A 22,138-nucleotide genomic window follows, 5' to 3' on the forward strand; every position below is an offset into this window, starting at 1 on the left:
ATTTGAAAGCTTTCTTTTTAAAGTGAGTATTTAGAACTAAATTTCATACTACTTTTGCTGCATCCCAAAGATTTGGCTATGTCATGTCTCTACTTTCATTAATGTCAAAGATTTTTTTTAAATTTCTGCCTTAATTTCATTGTTTACCCAAAAGTCATTCAGGAACAAGTTCTTTAATTTCCATGTAATAGTGTGGTTTTTGTTGTGTTTTGTTTGAGATGGAGTCTTGTTCTGTTGCCCAGTCTGGAGTGCAATGGCACAATGTCAGCTCACTGCAACCTCTGCTTCCTAGGTTCAAGCGATTCTCCCACTTCAGCCACTCAAGTAGCTGGGATTACAGGCCCACACCACCACACCTGACTAATTTTTGTACTTTTAGTAGAGATGAGGTTTCAACATGTTGACCAGGCTGGTCTCGAACTCCTGACCCCAAGTGATCCACCCACCTCAGCCTCCTAAAGTGCTGGGATTACAGGCGTGAGTCATCGTGCCCGGCCAATAGTGTGGTTTTGAGAGATCTTTTTGGTACTGATTTCTATTTTTATTCCACTATGGTTCAAGAGTATGGTTGGTATGATTTTTGTTTTTTGTTTTTGTTTTTTTGTTTTTTTTTTGAGACTTGCTTTATGGCTGAGAAGGTGGTTGATCTTGGAGTATGTTCCATGTGCAGATAAGAATGTATATTCTGTGGCTGATGGATGGAGTATTTGATAGATGTCTATTAGATCCAGTTGATCCAGTGTTGAATTTAAGTCCAGAATTTCTTTGCTGACTTTCTGCCTCAGTGATCTGTCTAATATCGTCAGTGGGGTGTTGAATTTCCCTAATATTGTGTGGCTGTCTAAGTCTTTTTGTAGGTCTAGAAGTACTTGTTTTATGAATTTGAGTGCGCCAACATTGCGTATTTAGAATAGTCAAGTCTTGTTTAACTGAATACTTTATCATTATATAATCCCTTTCTTTGTCCATTTTAAACCTTTTGGTTAGTTTAAGGTCTGTTTTATCTGTTATAAGAATAGTAATTCCCACTCTTTTTTGTTTTCCATTTGTGTGGTAGATCTTTCTCCAGCCCCTTACTTTGAGCTGATGAGTGTCATTAAGTGTGAGATGGGTTTCTTGCAGACAGTAAGTGAATGTCTGCAAGAAAAAATATTTTTTTTATCCAATTTGTCACTCTGTGCCTTTTAAATGGGGCATTTAGACCATTTACATTCAAGGTTAATATTGACATGTGAGGTTTTGGTCCTAGTGTGAAGTTGTTAGCTGGTTGCTTTGTAGTCTCTATTGTGTGATTGCTTTATGTGATCTGTGAGCTATATACTTAAGTGTGGTTTTATGGTAGGAAGTATCATTCTTTCATTTCCATGTTTAGAACTGCCTTAAGGATCTCTTGCAAGGCTGGCCTAATGGTAATGAATTCTCTTTGTGCTTGTTTGTCTGGAAAAGATTTTATTTCTCCTTCACTTATGAAGCTTTGTTTGCCTGGATATAGAAATTCTTGGTTGAAGTTTCTTTTCTTTAAGAATATTGAAAATAGCCCCCAGTCTCTCCCGGCTTTTAAGGTTCCTGCTGAGAAGTCTGCTGTTGACCTAACAAGGTTCCATTTGCACGTAATCTGACCTTTTTCTCTAGCTGCCTTTAAGATTTTTTTCCTTAACATTGACCTTGGACAGTTGGTGACTATATGCATTGGTAACATTCATTTTGTATAGTGTCTCATAGGTGTTCTCTGGATGTCTTGTATCTAGATGTCTATTCTTCTAGCAAGATTAAGGAAATTTTCTTGGATTATTTCCATGAGGATGGTCATAAAGAAAATACAATCAAACCAAAATATGCCATGAAAAGAAAAAAAAAGATGTACAAAATGAATATGGTATATGGTAAATACATTGAAAGTGACAGAAATGCATTCAAATATATCAGTAATCACAGTTCATGTAAAGGGATTAAATTTGCTTTTTCAAAGAAACTTTTAGATCAGAAAAAAAAACACCACCTTTTAGTGGTTTAAAAGAACCTCACGTAGAGCACAGTGATATAAGAATCTTTAAAATGTAAAGAAATGGGCCAGATGTAGTGTCCCATGCCTGTAATCCAGAGTGTTGGGAGGCCGAAGCAGGAGGAACACTTGAATAGGAGTTCAAGAATAGCCTAGGCAACATAGTGAGACCCATCTCTACAAAAAAAAAATGTTTAATTAGCTAGGTGTGGTGGCTTGTGCTGTTCAGCCTAGCTACTTGGGAAGCTGAAGCAGGAGGATCACCTGAGCCCCGGAATCTGAGACTCCAGTGCTATGATCATGCCACTCCACTCCAGCCTGGGCAACAGAAGGAGACCCTATCTCTAAAAAATATAATAAAAATCGGTTGAACATGATGCCAAATGCCTGTAAACCCAGCATTTTGGAAGGCTGAGGTGGAAGAAATGTTTGAGTCCAGGAGTTTGAAATCAGCCTAGGCCACAAAGCGTACCTTGTCTTCACACACACACACACAAAATTTAATTAAAAAAATTAGCTGGCATGGTGGCATGCACCTGAAGTCCCAGCTACTCTGGAGGCTGAGGCAGGAGGATCACTTGAGCCCAGGAGGTTGAGGCTTCAGTGAGCTATGATTGAGCTACTGCATTCCAACCTGGGTGACAGAGTGAGACCCTGTCTCTAAATATTTAATAGTAATAATAAAAAAAAATAGAAAAAAAGGAAAAAGGCCAGCACGGTGGCTCACACCTGTAAGCCCAGCACTTTGGGAGGTCGAGGCAGGCAGATCATCTGAGGTCAGGAGTTCAAGACCAGTCTGGCCAACATGGTGAAACCCCATCTCTATAAAAATACAAAAAGTAGCTGCACGTGGTGGTGGGCACCGGTAATCCTAGCTACTCAGGAGGCTGAGGCTGGAAAATCACTTGAACCCCAGAAGGCAGAGGTTGCAGTAAGCCAAGATCACGCCATTGCACTCCAGCCTGGGTGACAAGAGCAAGACTCCACCTCCCCCCGCAAAAAAGAAAGAAAGAAAGAAAGAAAGAAAGAAAGAAGGAAGGAAGGAAAGAAAAGAAAGAAAGAAAGAAAGAAAGAAAGAAAGAAAGAAAGAAGAAAGAAAGAAAGAAAGAAAGAGGCCGGGCGCGGTGGCTCAAGCCTGTAATCCCAGCACTTTGGGAGGCCGAGACGGGCGGATCACGAGGTCAGGAGATCGAGACCATCCTGGCTAATACGGTGAAACCCTGTCTCTACTTAAAAATACAAAAAAAAACTAGCCGGGCGACGAGGCGGGCGCCTGTAGTCCCAGCTACTCGGGAGGCTGAGGCAGGAGAATGGCGTAAACCCGGGAGGCGGAGCTTGCAGTGAGCTGAGATCCGGCCACTGCACTCCAGCCTGGGTGGCAGAGCAAGACTCCGTCTCAAAAAAAAAAAAAAAAAAAAAGAAGAAAGAAAGAAAGAGAAAAGGATATAGCAGAACTTTAGATTCAGGCAATATTTCTTTTTTTTTTTTTTTTTTTTTGAGACAGAGTCTCGCTCTGTAGCCCGGGCTGGAGTGCAGTGGCCAGATCTCAGCTCACTGCAAGCTCCGCCTCCCGGATTTACGCCATTCTCCTGCCTCAGCCTCCGGAGTAGCTGGGACTACAGGCGCCCGCCACCTCGCCCGGCTAGATTTTTGTATTTTTTTAGTAGAGACGGGGTTTCACCGTGTTAGCCAGGATGGTCTCGATCTCCTGACCTCGTGATCCGCCCGTCTCGGCCTCCCAAAGTGCTGGGATTACAGGCTTGAGCCACCGCGCCCGGCCTCAGCCAATATTTCAAATTAGAAAACTTTAAAACCCTCCTACTACAAATATCAAAAAATTCTGGAGATATATATACGTGTGTGTGTGTACACAACCTTCTGTGAAATCAAGTAAATTCTTCAGGCACAAAAACAAAGACAGAACTGAAAACCAAAGCAATGAGTACAAGCACAGTGATCTAACACTGTGACTGCCCAAGCAATTAGGGGAGGAGACGGTGGAAACCCCGATTAAGGCCAGGTCAAGAAACGTTTTATTGTCATGCTGAATTCAGGCTTTATTCTATGAATAATCTAGTGTAATAAAAGTTTAGGCAAGTGCATGACATGATTTGTATTTTATAAAAATATCTCTGACAGCAATGGGATAAATGGGCATGTAGAGAAACAAAGAAGGAAAGTTGAGTAAGGAAGACAAGGACTATGCTATGTCAATGGCAAGGGAAATAGAGAAGACTGCATGGATGTAAGAGTTGTGTATGAAGTAGAATCATCAAAACTTGGTGAATCTGTGGATATAAGAATTTGAGTTAGAACATCAAAAGTCGTAACCAGTATTCTGCCTGGACAAGTAGGTATACAATGGAGCCACTCCTTCAAAGGGGAGCACAAAAAATTTCAAAAGGAGGATCCTCCTCCTCCTTTTGAGGGGGCTGAAAAACAACAACAAAACATCTCTGACCTTAAATACCTAAATTCTGGTTGAGTGAGACTGGCAAAAATAAATTCGTTTTTCATGTCTTAAAACACAGATATCTTTCACTCACCTTTAATCATTTCATTTTGGAGCTAAAGGAGAATGCTTTAGAGCAGGTATAATTATTATAGAAAATATAAACTACCAGAATTATTTTACAGCATGGGACTTTGGAGATAAGTGCCATTATGTTAAGGTAAGGGGTACCTCAGTTGTTGTTCAGCCTTTCAAAAGATCCTTTGACATTTTATTTTCTAGTTGACTTCCTCAGCTCATTCACGAGATTTGGAACCTTTAAAATGTTACTGCAGGGGGCGGAGCAAGATGGCCGAATAGGAGCAGCTCCAGTCTCCAACTCCCAGCGCGAGCGACACAGAAGACCAGTGATTTCTGCGTTTTCAACTGAGGTACTGGGGTCATCTCGCTAGGGAGTGCCGGACAATCGGTGCTGGTCAGCTGCTGCAGCCTGACCAGCGTGAGCTGAAGCAGGGCGAGGCATCGCCTCACCTGGAAGCGCAAGGGGGAAAGGAATCCCTTTTTCCTAGCCAGGGGAACTGAGACACACAACACCTGGAAAATCGGGTAACTCCCACCCCAATACTGCGCTTTAAGGAAACAGGCACACCAGGAGAATATATCCCACACCTGGCGGGAGGGTCCCACGCCCACGGAGCCTCCCTCACTGCTAACACAGCCGTCTGCGGCGATCTATCCGCAAGGCAGCAGCGAGGCTGGGGGAGGGGCGCCCGCCATTGCTGAGGCTTAAGTAGGTAAACAAAGCCGCTGGGAAGCTCGAACTGGGTGGAGCTCACAGCAGCTCAAGGAAGCCTGCCTGTCTCTGTAGACTCTACCTCTGCGGACAGCGCACAGCTGCAGCCCATTAGGGGAAAGAGCGGGGGCGGTGCAGACGCGAAGGACTCTGTCTGACAGCTTTGGGGAGAGCCGTGGATCTCCTAACGCGGAGGTTGAGATCCGAGAACGGACAGACTGCCTGCTCAGGTGGGTCCCTGACCCCTGAGTAGCCTAGCTGGGAGACATCCCCCACTAGGGGCAGTCTGACACCCCACACCTCACAGGGTGGCGTCACCCCTGAGAGGAAACTTCCAAAGAAAGAATCAGACAGGTACACTCGCTGTTCAGCAATATTCTATCTTCGGCAACCTCTGCTGCTGATACCCAGGCAAACAGGGTCTGGAGTGGACCTCAAGCAATCTCCAACAGACCAACAGACAGTCCTTCTGACTGTCAGACGGAAAACTATCAAACAGGAAGGACACCTATACCAAAACCCCATCCGTACGTCACCATCATCAAAGTCCAGAGACAGATAAAACCACAAAGATGGGGAAGAAGCAGGGCAGAAAAGCTGGAAATTCAAAAAATAAGAGCGCATCTCCCCCTGCAAAGGAGCGCAGCCCATCACCAGCAACGGATCAAAGCTGGTCAGAGAATGACTTTGACGAGATGAGAGAAGAAGGCTTCACTCCATCAAACCTCTCAGAGCTAAAGGAGGAATTACGTACCCAGCGCAAAGAAACTAAAAATCTTGAAAAAAAAGTGGAAGAATTGACAGCTAGACTAATTAATGCAGAGAAGATCATAAACGAAATGACAGAGATGAAAACCATGACACGAGAAATACGTGACAAATGCACAAGCTTCAGTAACCGACTCGATCAACTGGAAGAAAGAGTATCAGCGATTGAGGATCAAATGAATGAAATGAAGCGAGAAGAGAAACCAAAAGAAAAAAGAAGAAAAAGAAATGAACAAAGCCTGCAAGAAGTATGGGATTATGTAAAAAGACCAAATCTACGTCTGATTGGGGTGCCTGAAAGTGAGGGGGAAAATGGAACCAAGTTGGAAAACACTCTTCAGGATATCATCCAGGAGAACTTCCCCAACCTAGTAGGGCAGGCCAACATTCAAATTCAGGAAATACAGAGAATGCCACAAAGATACTCCTCCAGAAGAGCAACTCCAAGACACATAATTGCCAGATTCACCAAAGTTGAAATGAAGGAAAAAATCTTAAGGGCAGCCAGAGAGAAAGGTCGGGTTACCCACAAAGGGAAGCCCATCAGAATAACAGCAGACCTCTCGGCAGAAACTCTACAAGCCAGAAGAGAGTGGGGGCCAATATTCAACGTTCTTAAAGAAAAGAATTTTCAACCCAGAATTTCATATCCAGCCAAACTAAGCTTCATCAGTGAAGGAGAAATAAAATCCTTTACAGATAAGCAAATGCTTAGAGATTTTGTCACCACCAGGCCTGCCTTACAAGAGACCCTGAAGGAAGCCCTAAACATGGAAAGGAACAAGCGGTACCAGCCATTGCAAAAACAAGCCAAAATGTAAAGACCATCGAGGCTAGGAAGAAACTGCATCAACTAACGAGCAAAATAACCAGTTAATATCATAATGACAGGATCAAGTTCACACATAACAATATTAACCTTAAATGTCAATGGACTAAATGCTCCAATTAAAAGACACAGACTGGCAAACTGGATCAAGAGTCAAGACCCATCAGTCTGCTGTATTCAGGAGACCCATCTCACATGCAGAGACATACATAGGCTCAAAATAAAGGGATGGAGGAAGATGTACCAAGCAAATGGAGAACAAAAAAAAGCAGGGGTTGCAATCCTAGTCTCTGATAAAACAGACTTTAAACCATCAAAGATCAAAAGAGACAAAGAAGGCCATTACATCATGGTAAAGGGATCAATTCAACAGGAAGAGCTAACTCTCCTAAATATATATGCACCCAATACAGGAGCACCCAGATTCATAAAGCAAGTCCTTAGAGACCTACAAAGAGACTTAGACTCCCATACAATAATAATGGGAGACTTCAACACTCCACTGTCAACATTAGACAGATCAACGAGACAGAAAGTTAACAAGGATATCCAGGAATTGAACTCATCTCTGCACCAAGCGGACCTAATAGACATCTATAGAACTCTCCACCCCAAATCAACAGAATATACATTCTTCTCAGCACCACATCGCACTTATTCCAAAATTGACCACATAATTGGAAGTAAAGCACTCCTCAGCAAATGTACAAGAACAGAAATTATAACAAACTGTCTCTCAGACCACAGTGCAATCAAACTAGAACTCAGGACTAAGAAACTCAATCCAAACCACTCAACTACATGGAAACTGAACAACCTGCTCCTGAATGACTACTGGGTACATAACGAAATGAAAGCAGAAATAAAGATGTTCTTTGAAACCAATGAGAACAAAGATACAACATACCAGAATCTCTGGGACACATTTAAAGCAGTGTGTAGAGGGAAATTTATAGCACTAAATGCCCACAAGAGAAAGCAGGAGAGATCTAAAATTGACACTCTAACATCACAATTAAAAGAACTAGAGAGGCAAGAGCAAACACATTCAAAAGCTAGCAGAAGGCAAGAAATAACTAAGATCAGAGCAGAACTGAAGGAGATAGAGACACAAAAAACCCTCCAAAAAATCAATGAATCCAGGAGTTGGTTTTTTGAAAAGATCAACAAAATTGACAGACCGCTAGCTAGACTAATAAAGAAGAAAAGAGAGAGGAATCAAATAGACGCAATAAAAAATGATAAAGGGGATATCACCACCGCCCACAGAAATACAAACTACCATCAGAGAATACTATAAACACCTCTACGCAAATCAACTAGAAAATCTAGAAGAAATGGATAATTTCCTGGACACTTACACTCTCCCAAGACTAAACCAGGAAGAAGTTGAATCCCTGAATAGACCAATAGCAGGCTCTGAAATTGAGGCAACAATTAATAGCCTACCCACCAAAAAAAGTCCAGGACCAGATGGATTCACAGCTGAATTCTACCAGAGGTACAAGGTGGAGCTGGTACCATTCCTTCTGAAACTATTTCAATCAATAGAAAAAGAGGGAATCCTCCCTAACTCTTTTTATGAGGCCAACATCATCCTGATACCAAAGCCTGGCAGAGACACAACAAAAAGAGAGAATTTTAGACCAATATCCCTGATGAACATCGATGCAAAAATCCTCAATAAAATACTGGCAAACCGGATTCAGCAGCACATCAAAAAGCTTATCCACCATGATCAAGTGGGCTTCATCCCTGGGATGCAAGGCTGGTTCAACATTCGCAAATCAATAAACGTAATCCAGCATATAAACAGAACCAAAGACAAGAACCACATGATTATCTCAATAGATGCAGAAAAGGCTTTTGACAAAATTCAACAGCCCTTTATGCTAAAAACGCTCAATAAATTTGGTATTGATGGAACGTACCTCAAAATAATAAGAGCTATTTATGACAAACCCACAGCTAATATCATACTGAATGGGCAAAAACTGGAAAAATTCCCTTTGAAAACTGGCACAAGACAGGGATGCCGCTCTCACCACTCCTATTCAACATAGTGTTGGAAGTTCTGGCTAGGGCAATCAGGCAAGAGAAAGAAATCAAGGGTATCCAGTTAGGAAAAGAAGAAGTCAAATTGTCCCTGTTTGCAGATGACATGATTGTATATTTAGAAAACCCCATTGTCTCAGCCCAAAATCTGCTTAAGCTGATAAGCAACTTCAGCAAAGTCTCAGGATACAAAATTAATGTGCAAAAATCACAAGCATTCTTATACAGCAGTAACAGACAAGCAGAGAGCCAAATCAGGAATCAACTTCCATTCACAATTGCTTCAAAGAGAATCAAATACCTAGGAATCCAGCTTACAAGGGATGTAAAGGACCTCTTCAAGGAGAACTACAAACCACTGCTCAGTGAAATCAAAGAGGACACAAACAAATGGAAGAACATACCATGCTCATGGATAGGAAGAATCAATATCGTGAAAATGGCCATACTGCCCAAGGTGATTTATAGATTCAATGCCATCCCCATCAAGCTACCAATGACTTTCTTCACAGAATTGGAAAAAACGGCTTTAAAGTTCATATGGAACCAAAAAAGAGCCCGCATTGCCAAGACAATCCTAAGTCAAAAGGACAAAGCTGGAGGCGTCACGCTACCTGACTTCAAACTATACTACAAGGCTACAGTAACCAAAACAGCATGGTACTGGTACCACAACAGAGATATAGACCAATGGAACAGAACAGAGTCCTCAGAAATAATACCACACATCTACAGCCATCTGATCTTTGACAAATCTGAGAGAAACAAGAAATGGGGAAAGGATTCCCTATTTATAAATGGTGCTGGGAAAATTGGCTAGCCATAAGTAGAAAGCTGAAACTGGATCCTTTCCTTACCCCTTATACGAAAATTAATTCAAGATGGATTAGAGACTTAAATGTTAGACCTAATACCATAAAAACCCTAGAAGAAAATCTAGGTAGTACCATTCAGGACATAGGCATGGGCAAGGACTTCATGTCTAAAACACCAAAAGCAACGGCAGCAAAAGCCAAAATTGACACATGGGATCTAATTAAACTAAAGAGCTTTTGCACAGCCAAAGAAACTACCATCAGAGTGAACAGGCAACCTACAGAATGGGAAAAAATTTTTGCAACCTACTCATCTGACAAAGGGCTAATATCCAGAATCTACCAAGAACTCAAACAAATATACAAGAAAAAAGCAAACAACCCCATCAAAAAGTGGGGAAAGGATATGAACAGACATTTCTCAAAAGAAGACATCCATACAGCCAACAGACACATGAAAAAATGCTCATCATCACTGGCCATCAGAGAAATGCAAATCAAAACCACAATGAGATACCATCTCACACCAGTTAGAATGGCAATCATTAAGAAGTCAGGAAACAACAGGTGTTGGAGAGGATGTGGAGAAATAGGAACACTTTTACACTGTTGGTGGGATTGTAAACTAGTTCAACCATTATGGAAAACAGTATGGCGATTCCTCAAGGATCTAGAACTAGATGTACCATATGACCCAGCCATCCCACTACTGGGTATATACCCAAAGGATTATAAATTACTCTACTACAAAGACACATGCACACGTTTGTTTATTGCGGCACTATTCACAATAGCAAAGACTTGGAATCAACCCAAATGTCCATCTGTGACAGACTGGATTAAGAAAATGTGGCACATATACACCATGGAATACTATGCAGCCATCAAAAAGGATGAGTTTGCGTCCTTTGTAGGGACATGGATGCAGCTGGAAACCATCATTCTTAGCAAACTATCACAAGAAGAGAAACCAAACACCGCATGTTCTCACTCATAGGTGGGAACTGAACAATGAGATCACTTGGACTCGGGAAGGGGAACATCACACACTGGGGCCTATCATGGGGAGGGGGGAGGAGGGAGGGATTGCATTGGGGAGTTATACATGATATAAACGTCATGCACATGTACCCTAGAACTTAAAGTATAATAAAAAAAAAAAAAGAAAAAAAAAATACTTTATTGAGCTCCTTTTAGGCAGAAATGTCAGTACCCTAAGTTATATTGAATTATCCTTAGTGATTTAAAATTTAAGGTTTTTACTTGTATTTTTAGTTGTATAAAGATTATCATGAGAGGTTTACATTTGTATGTTCAAGTAATATAAAAATAAAATAATACAAGGCAAAAAAAAAAAAAATGTTACTGCAATCCAATTCTCACATGACTGTTGTATAAAAAAAAAAAACCCTTAACAAAACATTGGTGTATCTAACTAGTACTTTGATAACCCCACAATATTAATTACCTATTCCTAAAAAAAAATTACTGCATAATTTAACAGCTTAAAACAACAAATATTTATTATCTCACAGTTTACTTGGGTCAGGAATCCAAGTGCAGCTTAGGTGGGTGCCTTTGGTATAAGGTGTCTCATAAGGCTGCAATCAGGCTGCTAGCTGGGATTGCAGTGTCATCTGAAGGCTCAGCTGGGCAGAGGATCTTCTAACCTCCCTCACATGGATTTTGACAAACTTTAATTCCTGACAGGTTGTTAGACAAAAGCCTCCTTCAGTTCCTTGCCATCTGGACCTCTCCACTGAGCAGCTCACAACATAACATTTGACTTCCCACAAAGTGAGCAAGTATCAGAGCAGACGAGTGACTGTCTAATATAAAAGCCGTAGCCACACAGTCTTTCTTTTTTTTTTTCTGAGAAGGAGTCTCTGTCTGTTGCCCAGGCTGGCGTGTAGTAGCACAATCTCAGCTCACAGCAGCCTCTGCATCCCGGGTTCAAGTGATTCTCCTGCCTCAGCCTCCCAAGTAGCTGGGATTATAGGCATGCCCCACCACACCTGGCTAATTTTTATATTTTTAGTAGAGACTGGGTTTCACCATGTTAGCCAGGATGGTCTCAAACTCCTGACCTCAAGTGATCTACCCACCTCAGCCTCCCAAAGTGTTGAGATTACAGGCATGAGCCACCACGCCTGGCCCAACACACTCTTTTTGTGACCTAATCTCAGAAGTAACCTTCCATCCCCATCACTTCTACTATGTTCTGTTCATTAAAAATCAAGCTCACACTCAAGGGGGAGGGATGACACAAGGGCATGAATACCAGGAGGCCGGGACCACTTTCTCAGAGGCTGCTTACCACATCTACTTTTGACCCTAAACATCTATCAACCGTTGTCTACCACATTCTTCTGTATCTTTGCGATATTCAGGTTACTTAACTCTTTAACCACTACCGTACCACCACAACCTTTACTCCCCCAGTTATTCAGCTTAGATGGTGTGATCTGTCATTTTAGGAACTTTCTCACTAGTGTCTTACCTGGCCTCTCTATCTCTTCATAATACCTAACTCGGGATAAACACTCCCTCTTGGCATGCATCCAGGTAGCTAAGCCATGCTGGATGAAGCTGCAAAACAGGCCAGGTTGGCATTACTATCCATTAATGATTTCCTATTCCACCGGAGCCTTCAACACTATCTGGCCATCATGTTATACTGCTCTAGATAAGCTTGCTTTCTACTCTTCACCCTTTTAAACCTTCTTCCTTCCTTCTCACTCCCAATTTTGCACCCCACTTCCCAAAACTAAAAGCCAATGGTATGAGTTCCCTTGTGCTTCTACCACAAACACCTGTTTATAATTGCTAGCTACCATCCCCTCATCTTTTCCACCTTTCGAAATTGTAGTGTGCTCTGAATACCATCGCCTGTCACTTTCTCTCTGTTGAATCCTTCATATTAATATCAAAAAGTAAAATTCCCTGACACCACTTTTGACTACCAGCTGCTCTCCTATATTTCTCCTCCTCTTCTTTACTGCCAATCTTGAAAGAATTGCCTGGACTATTTCCATTCCCTTACATCCTATTCTTTCTTCAACTCAATACATCTGCTTTCCCTCCCATTCCTCTAATGAAATGGTTCTCACTAAAGTTATTAATGGCCTCCATATCACTAAAGCCAGGGGACATTTTTCAGCCTTCATATTACCAGACCTCTTGGTGGCATTTATAGCATACTTTTCCCTTGACTTCTGTGATTCCGTATTTTTTATTTTTTTCTTCTGTGTCTTTGTAGTGGCATTATTGATGTTTATGGTTTTCCAACATCGTTTAGGTGAATTTCTATATTGTGTTCATTTTCTCATCTCACCCCTTAACCCCCCCAAGTCAAAGACCAGGACCTACATTGCCAGCTCCTCTCACAATCAAGTTTAACCATGTGATCTAGAGTCCTCCACTCAGTTGCATCCACATGAGACTTAGACTTAGAAAAAAGTGATGTGAAGAAGGAAACAAGTCAAATTCATTTAGCTTGCATAGGTTATTGTAAGGGTTAAATTTTATAATATACATAGAGTAATTAGAACAGTGCCTGGGACAACACAAGCACTGTTTCTGCGTTAGCTGTTATTATTCATACAGGAACAGTAATAGTGCTGGCGGCTTTTGGGGATAGCAAGAAACATTATCAGTAATCACAAAAACCAAGGTTAAGTTTCATTACCCTGATGTATAAGTTTCAAATAATCAAAACAATATATTTAAAGGAGCTCTATTACCACCCTATGTAAGCCAAAGATTGTCATCAAGCATAAGACACTCAAAGCCATCTAAGAACCTGCTACCGTGGCTGTATGCCAGGTAAGATCATGGATAGATCAACAAATAAGGAAATAGATCAAGGTGTGTTAAACATAATCTATAGGAGGTTGGAAGATTCAGTGTGATTTCAGTAGTGGTGTCAAATGCTTAGTCTACATTTCTAGGTGTGGCCAGCTGCAGAAGGACATGGTCAAGCTTCATATATGGAATTTATTTTTTCAGAAATTAAAAGAGGATCAGGGGGAAAAATGCCTTGGTCTAGAGGGCAAAAGTTGACTCAATTAACCTAATTCTCATCAATGTTTGGGATTAGCTATGACTATAAATTGTATAAAATGAGAAAAGTCTTTTTTTTTTAATGGATTACTGCTTTGCAAGACTGCATACCTGAATAATATGGGATGATATGTGTAATTTCATATAATCAACACATCTGAATAATGAGAATAGCATATTATCTACTTCACTTGGTTGTAACAAGGCGTGATTAAATAAATTAATACACATAAAGCAACAAGAGCAATGTCTGGCATATCGTTGTTTGCTTGATTGTTTGTTTTATTTTGTTCATACACTTCATGCTGTGCCATTCCCTTTTACTGTTCTAAAAACAGTATATGCAGCTAAACTGCCAGCAATTCAGGGGCTCTTTGAGGGGAAGGTCACTCACTGCATGAGAGGAGAAGGAAGAAAACCCATGAATTTTAAGAGTTTATTTTGGAAGACAAAGTCCTCCCACCCCACCTTAATCTTTCCAGGAACTTGTAGCAAAGGTCTCCTAAGAGAAGAGGTGGGCAGAGGCCTTAAGGGTTTCTATTGCATGACAATGCTTAAGGCTATACGTGCCTGCCCCAGACCGGCTCTCCACCCACTACAGTGCCTAGCTCACGCAGTGCCTTCCTCTCCTTCCCCAGGCCAGCAATGCTGACTCCCCCAGAGCCTTGTAAGCAGCAATTTTTATAACCTTAACCATGCAAATGATTGTCCAACTATAGCCAGAGAGTCCAGGAGAGCAACAGAAAAGGATTGCGCTCTCTGCATAACACTGGGCAAGATTCAGAATTTAAAATTCTGAATCCCGCTGAATAACTACTCCTCTTTGTGCTTTTAAGTCACTGGTGAATCGTTGGTGTGTTTGGATAGCTTTGGTTTATTTCCACTATACATGTTCTTGTTATCACAGATTTTCTCTTCACCAGCATGGGGTCTACTTGCCTCTGCTCTTCAAATGCCACTTTGTTTACTCGCTATGGTCCTCCTTTTCTGTAAATACTGTCTCAGCATTAACAGCCTCCTCTATGGCTACCTAGCAGGTCATTTAGTAAATTATCTTTTAGTAAGAACTACATAGAATGCATACTCAGGAGCCTTAATTCAATTTACCTGTGTAAAGAAACTATTCACTATTACAACACAGTTCTAAAAGTACTCTGATAAATCATCCTGATAAGGAAGAAAGTGAAGAGGAACATAAAGAAACCAGAGCATCTATAACGTTTTAAATAGTTCCTCTTTTGAAGAACGTAAGTACAGAAGTAACAAAAGATAAATGCCAGTCAGATGCGGTGGCTAATGCCTGTAATCCCAGCACTTTGGGAGGCCAAGGTGGGCGGATCATTTGAGGTCAGGAGTTCTAGACCAGCCTGGCCAACATGGTGAAACCCCATCTCTACTAAAAATACAAAAATTAGTCGGGTGTGGTGGCACACACCTGTAGTCCCAGCTACTTGGGAGGCTGAGGCAGGAGAATCTCTTGAACCTGGGAAGTGGAGGTTGCAGTGAGCCAAGATCACACCACTGCACTCCAACCTGGCAACACAGCCAGACTCCATCTCAAAAAACAACAATAAATAAAAAAATAAGATAAATGCCAAATAGCTGTATCAACCTGGGGAACAAATGCCAGAGACTAATTCCTTTAAGATTCTGAGAACCCATGGAAAATGCTACAGGTAACATTATTCTTAGAACAAGAAAATGAATAGGTAAAGCAGAGGACCACCATTTGGAGTATATGCATGCATATAAATGTAACAGACTACAGAAAATATGTAATTCCTCAAGATCCTTTTTGCTCTTACTTACTTTGTTAAAGAGAATAATATTTGAACTGTAGTCAACTTTTTACCATCATAAAGAAGAAATTGAAGTCTAAAATATGGAAAAAATATCTTAGGAAACTGTAGCTAAAGTTAGTTCAAGTTTCCAAGCCCCACTGAATTAAAAGGAACTAAAAGCCTAAACTCAAGAAAATGTTTTCTTGATTTTGTTCAAAAGGGATAAGAAGTGAATTGTTTTGAAAAACCACACTTTACCTAAATACTTATTCTGGACAAATTGCTGATAGGCTATTAAACAGATGAGTTGGGAGTATGTGTTAGCCCTTTCTTGCATTGCTATAAAAAAATACCTGAGACTGGTTAATTTATAAAGAAAGGGGGTTTAATTGGTAAATGGTTCTGCAGTCTTTACAGGAAGCATGGTGTTGGCATCTGCTGGGCTACTAGTGAAGCCTCAGGGAACTTTCAATTATTATAGAAGGTGAAGGGGGGACAGGGTCTCATATGGTGAGAACGGGAGCAAGTGAGAGAGTGTAGGGGGAAGGTACCACACACTTTTAAAGACCAGATGTCATGAAAATTCACTCACTATCACATAGACAGCACCAAGTGGATGGGGCTAAACTATTCATAAGAAATCCACTCCCATGATTTAAATGCCTCCCACCATGCCCACCTCCAACATTGGAAATTATATAAGATTTAGAGGGGACATCCAAACTATATCAGTGTACTACAAGAAAAGAAGGTTAATTGCTGAGAAGCAGAATAGGTAAATCAAATGAGGAAAGAAAGAGGAGCATAAGGTGGTAGAAGGAGGGAGAGTACAAAGAGTTCTTTGTAATATGGACCAAAAAGATTACTCAAGGAAGTCTTCAATGAAAAGTAGGCAGTATAGGCAGTGGTTACCACGAGCCTTGTGAGACTCAGTGCTGTCCCAGTGGTGGTGGCCACAGGGGTGCTTGTGTCACCCCACCTCAGCTCCAGGCAACTGGGGAAAGAACACAGAAAGAAAGAGAGAGAGACTCCGTTTATCTGGAAGAAAATAAGGGAGAGAACAAGAGTCTTCCTGGTAATCCAGAGAATTCTTCTGGATCTTATCCAAGACCACCAAGGAGGTACCTCAAAATGTCTGCAAGAGACACAGAAATACTGAACTTGGGTTGCCCCCAGTGCAGATACAGCTATGACGGCCAAAAACTTAGATCACAACATCCAAGTTCTTTCAAATACCTGGAGAGTCCTCCTAACAAGGATGGGTACAAAGAAGCCCAAACTATGAAGATTTCAATAAATACTTAACTATTCAATGCCCATACACTGACAAACATTGAGAAGCATCAAGAACATGACCTCACCAAACAAACTAAATAAGGTACTAGTGACTTGGCTGGGCGCAGTGGCTCACGCCTGTAATCCCAACACTTTGGGAGGCTGAGGTGGGTGGGTCACGAGGTCAGGAGTTCAAGACCAGCCTGGCCAAGATGGTGAAACCCTGCCTCTACTAAAAATACAAAAAATTAGCCGGGCATGGTGGCAGGCACCTGTAATCCCAGCTACTCGGGAGCCTGAGGCAGGAGAATGGCTTGAACTCAGAGGGCGGAGGTTGCAGTGATCCAAGATCACACCACTGCATTCCAACCTGGGTGACAGAGTAAGACTCTGTCTCAAAAAAATAAATTAAATAAATAAATAAATAAAAATAAGGTACTAGTGACCAGTTACGGAGACACAGAGATATGTGACCTTACAGACAGAGAATTCAAAATAGCTGTTTTGAGGAAACACAGTGAAATTCAAGATAACACAGAAAAGGAATTCAGAATCCTAACAGATAGGATTTAACAAAGAGATTTAAATAATTTAAAAGAATTCAGAAGAAATTATGGAGTTTAAAATGCAATTGAGGCCAGATGCAGTGGCTCACACCTGTAATGCCAATACTTTGGGAGGCTGAGGCAGGTGAATTACCTGAAGTCAGGAGTTCAAGACCAGCCTGGCCAACATGATGAAACTCCATCTCTACCAAAAAATACAAAAATTAGTAGAGCATGATGGCACACACCTGTATTCCCAGCTACTCAGGAGGCTGAGGCAGGAGAATTGCTTGAACCCGGGAGGTGGAGGTTCCAGTGAGCCGAGATCGCGTGACTGCACTCTAGCCTGGGTAACAGAGAGCCTATCTCAAACAAAAACAAACAAACAAACAAAAAAGCAATTGATATGCTGAAGAAAGTATCAGACTCTCATAATAGCAGAATTGATCAAGCAGAAGGAAGACATAGTGAACTGTTTTGAAAATACACAGAGGATACAAAAAAAAAAAAGACAGTTTTGAAAATACACAGAGGATACAAAATAAATAAATAAATAAGAAAAAGAATGAAACACACCTACAAGATCAAAAACATAGCCTCAAAAGGGCAAATCTAAGAGTTATTGGCCTGTAAGAGGAGATTGAGAGAGATAGGAGTAGAAAGTTTATTCAAAGGGATAATATCAGAGAACTTCCCAAAGCTAGAGAAAGACATCAACATTCAAGTACAAGAAGGTTACTGAACACTAAGCAGATTTAACCCAAAGAAGACTACCTCAAAGCATTTAATAAACTACCAAAGTTCAAGGATAAAGAAAGAATCCTAAAAGCCACAAGAGAAAAGAAACAAATAACCACACAATGGAGTACCAATATGTCCGGCAGAAGACTTTTCAGTGGAAACCTTACAGGCCAGAAGAAGGCGGCATGACATATTTAGAGTGAGGAAGGACTGTAATCTCAGCATTTTGGAAGGCTGAAGCAGGTGTATTGCCTGATGTCAGGAGTTCAAGACCAGCCTGGCCAACATGGTGAAACCCCATCTCTACTAAAAATACAAAAATTAGCCAGATGTGGTGGTGGACACCTGTAATCCCAGCTACTTGGGAGGCTGAGGTGAGAGAATCGCTTGAACCCAGGAGGCAGAGGTTGCAGTGAGCTGAGATCATGCCACTGCACTCCAGCCTGGGAAACAGAGTAAGATTCCATCTCAAAAAAAAAAATTTTTTTTATTAAAATAAATAAATAAAGTGATGAAGGAAAAACTTTTATCCTAGAATAGTATATCTAGAGAAAATATCCTTCCCACATGAAAAAGAAGTAAAGACTTTCCCAGACAAACAAAAGTTGAGGGATCTCATAAACACCAGACCTGGCCTACAAGAAATACTAACAGGCCGGGCGCGGTGGCTCAAGCCTGTAATCCCACCACTTCGGGAGGCCGAGACGGGCGGATCACAAGGTCAGGAGATCGAGACCATCCTGGCTAACACGGTGAAACCCCGTCTCTACTAAAAAAAATACAAAAAACTAGCCGGGCGAGATGGCGGGTGCCTGTAGTCCCAGCTACTCCGGAGGCTGAGGCAGGAGAATGGCTTAAATCCGGGAGGCGGAGCTTGCAGTGAGCTGAGATCTGGCCACTGCACTCCAGCCTGGGCGACAGAGCAAGACTCTGTCTCAAAAAGAAAAAAAAAAAAAAAAAAAAGGGAAATACTAACAGAGTTCTTTAATCTGAAAGAAAGGAATGTTAATGAGCAAGAAGACATCACCTGAAGGTACAAAACTCACTAGTAATACTAAATACACAGAATATTATAACACTGTAATTGTGGTGTGTAAAGTACTCAAATCTCGAGTAGAAAGACTAAAAGATGAACTGATCAAAAATAATAATTATATCAAATTTTCAAGACAATACAATAAGATATAAATGGAAACAAAAAAGTTAAAAAGCAGGGAGATGAATTTGTTTGTTTATTTATTTATGTATTTATTTATTTATTTATTTTGGGGTGGAGTCTTGCTTTGTCGCTGAGGCTGCAGTTCAGTGGCATGATCTCAGCTCACTGCAACCTTCGCCTCCTGGGTTCACAGGATCCTCCCACCTCCGTGTCCCAAGTAGCTGGGATTGCAAGCATTTGCATGACACCCAGCTAATTTTTGTATTTTTTAGTAGAGGCAGGGTTTCATGTTGGCTGGGCTGGTCTCAAACTACTGACCTTAAATGATAGACCCACCTCAGCCTCCCAAAGTGCTGGGATTACAGGCATGAGCCACCATGCCCAGCCAAAGCACAGGAATGAATTTAAACTGTAGAGTGTTTATTAGCTGTCTCTTGCTCATAGTTTGTTTATGCAATCATCGTTAAGTTGTCATCAGCTTAAAAATGGGTTTTTAAATATTATTTGTAAGACTTGGGGTAACCTGAAATCAAAAAACATACAACAGATACACAAAAAATAAAAAGCAAGAAATTAAAATGTACCACCTGAGAAAATCACTGTCAGCAAATGGAAGACAGCAAAGAAGGAAAGGAGGAGAAGACTACAAAACAACAAGAAAATAAATAACTAAAATGACAGAAGTAAGCATGTACTTATCAATAATAATACTGAATGTAAATGTATTAAACTCTCCAATTAAAAAACATAGAGTGGCTGCATGGATTAGAAAATAAGACCTAATGATCTGTTGCTTACAAGAAATACACTTCGCCTATAAAGACACATATAAACTGAAAATAAAGGAATTGAAAAAGATATTCCATGCAAATGGAAGCCAAAAAAGAACAGGAGTAGCTACACTCATATCAGACAAAATAAGTTTTAAGACAAGAACTATAAAAACAGACAAAGAATGTCATTATACAATAAAAAAGGAGTCATTTCGGCAAGAAGATATAAGAATTGTAAATGTGCATATACCTAACACTGGAGCAGCCTGATATATAAAGCAAATATTATTAGAGCTTATAGAGAGAGTGAGAGCCCCGTACAGCAATAGCTGAAGACTTTAATACCCCACTTTCAGCACTGGACAGATCTTCCAGAAAATTAGCAAAGACATTGGACTTAATCTGCACTACAGACTAAATGCACCTAATAGATGTTTACAGAACATTTCATCCAATGGCTCTAGAATACACGTTCTCCTCAGCACATGGATCATTTTCAAAGATAGACCATATGACAGGCCACAAAACAAGTCTTAAAACATTCAAAAAAATGAAATAATATCAAGCATCTTCTCTGACCACAGTGGAATAAAACTAGAAGTCAGTAACAAGAGGAATTTTGGAAACTATACAAACACATGGAAATCAAACAATACACTCCTTAATGATCAATATGACAATGAAGAGACTAAGAAGAAAATTGATAAATTTCTTGAAACAAATGATAATGGAAACACAACATACCAAAACCTATAAGATACAGTGGGCCAGGCATGGTGGCTCACACCTATAATCCCAGCACTTTGGGAGGCTGAGACGGGCGGATCACAAGGTCAGGAGATCGAGACCATCCTGGCTAACACAGTGAAACCCTGTCTCTACTAAAAATACAAAAAATTAGCCGTGCTTGGTGGCGGGCGCCTATAGTCCCAGCTACTCGGTAGGCTGAGGCAGGAGAATGGCGTGAACCCGGGAGGTGGAGCTCGCAGTGAGCCAAGATCATGCCACTGCACTCCAGTCTGGGAGACACAGTGAGACTCCATCTCAAAAAAAAAAAAAAAAAAAAAAAAGATACAGTGAAAGCAATACTAAAAGAAAATATTTACAGCTATAAGTGTCTACATCAAAGAAGTAGAAAAACTTTAAATAAACCACCTAATGATGCATCTTTTTAAATTTACTTTTTTTGGGGGGGCGGGGACAGAGTCTTGCTCTATCACCCAGGCTGGATTGCAGTGGAGGGATCTTGACTTGCTGCAATCTCTGCCCCCCAGGTTCGAGTGATTCTTGTGCTTCAGCCTCCCAAGTAACTGGGATTACAGGCATGCATCACTACACTCAGCTAATTTCTGTATTTTCAGTAGAGATGGGGTTTCACCATGTTGGCCAGACTGGTGTTGAACTCCTGACCTCAGGTGATCTACTCACTTTGGCCTCCCAAAATGCTAGGATTACAGGCATGAGCCACCTCACCCAGACTATTTTAATTTTTTTAAATATACTTTTAGCTTTTATTTTAGGTTCAGGGGTACATGCGAAGTTTTGTTTCATAGGTAAATTTGTGTCATGGAGGTTTGTTGTACAGATTATTTCATCATGCAGGTATTAAGCCCAGTACTCAACAGTTATCTTTTCTGCTCCTCTCCCTCCTCCCACTCTCTATCCTGTTAGATCCCAGCATCTGTTGTTTCCTTTTTTACATTCATAAGTTCTCGTCATTTAGCTCCCACTTATAAGTGAAAACATGTGGTATTTGGTTTTCTGTTCCTGCATTCATTTGCTATAGATAATGGCTTCCAGTTCCATTCACATATATGCAAAAGACATAATCTTGTTATTTTTATTGCTGCATAGTATTCTATAGTGTATATGTACCACATGTTCTGTATCCAATCTGTCATTGATGGGCAGTTTGATTCCATGTCTTTGCTATTGTGAATAGTGCTGCAGTGAACATTCGCATGCATGTGTCTTTATGATAAAATAAGTTATATTCCTCTGGGTATATGCTCAGGAATAGTATTACAGGGTCAAATGGCAGTTCTGCTTTTAGCTCTTTGAAGAATCACCATACTGCTTCCACAATGT

Source organism: Trachypithecus francoisi, unplaced genomic scaffold (assembly GCF_009764315.1).
Source record: "Trachypithecus francoisi isolate TF-2019V2 unplaced genomic scaffold, Tfra_2.0 Lachesis_group5, whole genome shotgun sequence".
In the NCBI taxonomy this organism is placed as follows: Eukaryota; Metazoa; Chordata; class Mammalia; order Primates; family Cercopithecidae; genus Trachypithecus; species Trachypithecus francoisi.